Genomic DNA, 4,856 nt, shown 5'->3' on the forward strand with positions numbered 1-4,856 from the left:
ATGGCACATGGGACAACTGTGGGTGAGTGCCCAGGGCTCTGGGGAGGAGCTTGTGCAGCCCTCATGGGGGTCAGTGGAGGGTCCCCATTTGTCCCAAAGTGGCCACAGCTTCCCAAAGCCCATGGGGAGCCTCAGGGCCTGCCAGCACCCGGCTGCTGCACAACTGGTCCAAGCAGACACAGGCAGGACAGATGCACAGCCCATGGGGTCCCTGGCCCCACTGTGCACGAGCACCTTGTGGGGAGGGAAGAGGGCTGACCTTTAGCAGCAGCCCATGGAGCAGGACACTGATGGGCTTCTGGTTGCAGGACCTGTGGGCTCCGGCCCATGGCTTCTTCCTTCGGCAAGTGGCGCGTTGTGGGTGGCACCAATGCACGGCGGGGGGCCTGGCCCTGGATCGTCAGCATCCAGGATCCCTGGTCAATAGGCCCTGAAGCTCACATATGTGGAGGGTCTCTCATCACCCCACAGTGGGTCATCTCAGCAGCCCACTGCTTCATCAATGCCAGGTAGGGAGGACCAGGAAGGAGGATGTCCCCCCAGCACAAGCAGATGCCCCATCCGCAGCACCACGTCCTCCTCCCATCCCATCTCCTTGCAGCATGGCCAGTGCTTGGGCCCTCTGATGGTAGCCTTCTCAGGATAGAGCTGGTTTGGTCCCCCTCCCTCCTGGCAGCCTCCAGCCTTACGTTCCTGGAGCTGAAGGCCAGGGCAGCCGCACTCTCGGCAGTGCTGCTTCCCTCTCTCCTGTGGGAGGCAGAAGGCAGGAGCTGCTGGGCTGCTGCATCTCGGGGCTCCTCTTCCCCTGACGGTCTCTCCATCTGCCCTCCAGCTACATCTCCTCATGGCGCGTGGTGATCGGGGCCAACCGCTTGTCTCGGCTGGGCTCTGAGGTCCAAGTGCGCAACATCAGGCGGGTCCTGGTCCATGAGCACTATTTGGCAGCCAAGCATTGGAATGACATTGCCCTGCTGGAGCTGGACCAGCCCGTCCAGTGCAGCTCCTACATACAGCTGGCCTGTGTGCCTGACATGTCGCTGAGAGTGCAAGAGCTGAAAAACTGTTTCGTCAGTGGCTGGGGCGCCACCACTGCCAGATGTGAGTTCCCAAAAAGTCCTCGTTTCCCAAGTGCCAGCTGGGCACACTGGGGAGTCGGGCTGGGCTTGTTGAGAACAGGGACCAAAGCCAGAGTCAGGCTGTGGGGAACGTGTGCCCAGAGACAGGTGGGCCTGACCCATTGCCCAGAACAAGACAGAAGGGGAGCACCAGCAGATGCCTTCAAGAGGCAAAGCCAAGCCCTAGGGAAGGGGTTTGCCCAGACAGGGGCAGTGTACTGTCAGCCTCCTGCAGGGTGCTAACTCTTTTCTGTGCTCACAGCAGCCTCTGTAAACAAGAGTGATGTCCTGCAGGAGGCCAGGGTGCACCTCATTGATACTGGCATCTGTAACAGCAGCTGGTGGTACAGAGGGGAAATCCATCAGCACAACCTGTGTGCTGGCTACGAACTGGGTGTCATCGACACCTGCCAGGTAGGAGGGACCTGCAAGTGCCCCCCAGTAGCACAGGCAGCCTTGGCACAGCCCCCAGAGGGACTCCAGCGCAGGCTTTGCTTGATAAGTCACCCTCCCCTGGGTCCCTACCACTGCTGGGACTCACCTCCCCTTTCCCAACCACAGCTCAGTGCCCCCTTCTCCCAGAGGCCCAGCAGGCCCAGCCAGTTCTCTTGGCAGCCCATGGGTACAGATCCCAATCCTGGAACCTCCATCTTCCACCACTCCGGGAGCTCTGTGCAGGACAGAGAGCCCCACAGCCTCCTCCCAGACACAATTCTGTCATCTCCAGCCCTTGAGCAGAGCCTGTCTGTGCAGCCAGCACAGCTCAGGCAGATGCTGTAAGAAGCCCCTATACTGCAGGCAGGGGTCACCCAACACCACCTTCACTCTCTCTCCTCTGCTGCAGGGTGACAGTGGTGGCCCTCTGGTCTGCAAAGATAACTATCGTGACTACTTCTGGCTGGTTGGATTGACCAGCTGGGGGGGGGGATGTGCAAGAGCAAGACAGCCCGGAGTTTATGTCTCCACACAGCACTTCTACAACTGGATCCTGGTGCAGCTGGGACTCCGTGCAGCAGGGAGGGCTGCTGAATGAAGAGGATCCAGTGCAAGCTGCAGTGTTCTATGGCAATTTCCTTCTGGGGCAATGCCTGCTGATCCAAAGGCAGCTTTGATGTCAAAGGCCTACTCTGTCCTGTCCATGCTCCCCTGAATGCACTCAAATGCATGTGTTGACTTAGTTCTTGAAATAAAGGTGCCAGTTTTCACAGCTAACCCTGCACCACTCCAGTTCAGTCTCCTGTGCAAGGCAAGGACTTCCACACCAGACACCTGCAAAAAGAGGCTGCAGGCAGACAAGGTGACACAGCCCAGATTTAATATCCCAGGAAGGCTAGAACTGGACCCCCTTGCTTTCTAAACTCCTGCTGCAATAGAGGACTCTAAGTGCATCTGGATCCAGTCCTGTACATGTCATAACTCAGACTGGGCAGCCCAGGGAGATTAGGACTGAACCCCCTTAGTTTCTAGACTTCCTTCAGAGAGGAGCCGAGGTGTGGCTGGGCCCAAAATGCTTCTCTCAGACCTGATATTTTCCCAGAGAGAGTAAATGTGTTACGGTCCAAGCAAAAGGTTGGACCGTCCAATACTCCTTGATCAGGTTAAGGTGCAGCACCACACAAGGTCTGTTTATAACAAATAACACATTTATTGCACTAGTAGGAGTTGATATTGAACAACCTAAACAAAACCACACGCATATATACATATATTAAGAAAGGAAAAGGGGATGAGAAGAAAAAGGTGACAGAAAGGGGGTGGGGGGAGACGAGTGAAAGAGAGAGATAAAGAGGAGAGGAAAATCACCAGTCCTGGATCCAGCGTCATTGGTCCAGCCAACGGAGGAGGGTCGGTGTCAATAGTCAGTGTCGATGAAACTCCCCCAGCCCACCATTGCAGCCCCCTATTTTATAGGCCTAGAATCTTGATTTCACAATGAGTACATGTGATTGAGCCATACATGTGAGAGCAGCTGGAGTGGACCTCCGCCTCCTCCGCCCCACAATCGTTGTTATCTCAATCCTCACAATTATCTCATCTATGCAGACCCAAGGCTGTATGCAGGCCATTACTGCAGTTTCCATCTTCCCAGGCAGGCCTTTTGGGTTGCATATGAGCAGGGGCTACAATGGGGTTTCGATACTGTGGGATATCATTTCCCAAAGTAGGTCCAGAGGGCTGGTCTCTCACACAAGGGCACACAGGGAAAGTCACTCAAGAGGGCTGAAACCCTGCCTGGCCAAAGAGGAGGGTGCTCTGAACAACCATAGGGTGGAGAAGACACATGGAGACTTGGAAGAGGCTGGGAAAAAATGATGTGACATGCAGGGAGCTTTGAGGGTTGCGTTAAGGCATAGGGGCTGATGACTGGGGCCTGATGATGGCATAAGCCTCAGCTGCCTGAACAGATTCTGGGACCTCCTGAGCATGGCAAGGGTTTGAGTTTGCTGAGCAGAGCAAACCCAGTGAGACACTGACAGGAGTTAACAGCGCCATGAAGTAGAGCCACATCTCACAGGCAGGGAATGATATGAAGAGGTGGCCACACTTCAGAGAGAAGGGAAGGAAGAGCTGGGGTGATTTTGGGGAGAGGAGTCTGGCAGGGACAGTGGTGGTGCCCAGGAAACAGCATCAGGAATACCATGGAAGTCCAAGGTGACCTAGGCAACAGCACCTGAAGCACCACATCTGTTCACTCATGTAGCAAACCTGGGAGCAAGGGGGAAAAGCTACTCAGGGATAGGTCCCTTGTTTGGGAGGAGACAAGCACAGAGAAAAGGAGGAGTCAAGGAAATTGAGGGGGATGTATAAGCATGGAAAATGGAGAGAAGGGGGGATCAAGGAGCCAGTGGCACAAAAGTTGCTGTTTGGTTTGCTTGTTTGCCTGAGCCCTGCACCTAACCACCTCCCTCCATCCTGCCTTCTTTTGGAGAGCAATTCCAACTTCTTTTCTGTGTGGCCCCACTCTATGTCCAGGGGGAAGTGGGTCCAGAGGCTGGGCTGCTGGCAAGGCAGGGGGGAAAACCAGTCCTGGGGACAAGTCGTTGGAAACAGCAACCTGGCTGAAGAGCAAGAGGAAATAAATGAGCTGGAAAGAGCACAGATCTGTACTAATTGCTGGGTAAGGACTTTGACATCCAGCCTATCCGCGGGCTGGTATCGGGGCTCCTGGCTGTCAGGTGCTTCCGTGACTTCCCCCCCACACTGTGGAGAGGTTTGTGAATGAGCCCGAGGGTCACACGTGGCGTTCGCCTCTCTCAGAGGAACGGCCACTGTGGGACCATATCTTAAAGGGTAGATCAGAGTACCCTCTCACCATGCTCACAAATTGTTACTGAGACCAATGTTTAGTTTGCGAATTAATTGGTTTATTAAGGGTCAACACAAACTGAGGGATCAAGACTCAGGAGAGGTTGGCTAGGTGTATATCAGAAAAGTGATTCAAAGGCACTATGGGCTTATTAAATGCACACTCGGAGGGAGAGGTGTAGAATCAATGGAGCGAAAAGGTAGTTGAGCCTGGCAGGAAAGTTAGTGTGTGTGTGTTTGTGTGTGTGTGAGAGAGAGAGAAAGTAAAGAATGAAATATGTACACACATAGTATCACAAAACACACAAGTATCTACAAAAGCGATATCATGTTTCCTCCCCAGTAAAGGTCACATCACCATCAAGGTTGCAGGGCAGCCCCAGAAAAGTCCCAAACTGGGCTCCTGGAGTCAGCAGCAGCAGCAGTTGGATGCAG

At 54.5% G+C, this 4,856-nt stretch overlaps 1 pseudogene; it reads left to right on the top strand.

The window, feature by feature from the left end:
* Positions 1-2,148, top strand: LOC104393414 (annotated as a pseudogene).
* Positions 2,149-4,856: the final 2,708 nt, after the last annotated feature.

The sequence above is a fragment of the Chaetura pelagica genome, unplaced genomic scaffold (genome assembly GCF_000747805.2).
Source record: "Chaetura pelagica isolate M959 unplaced genomic scaffold, ChaPel_1.0 scaffold158, whole genome shotgun sequence".
Taxonomy (NCBI): Eukaryota; Metazoa; Chordata; class Aves; order Apodiformes; family Apodidae; genus Chaetura; species Chaetura pelagica.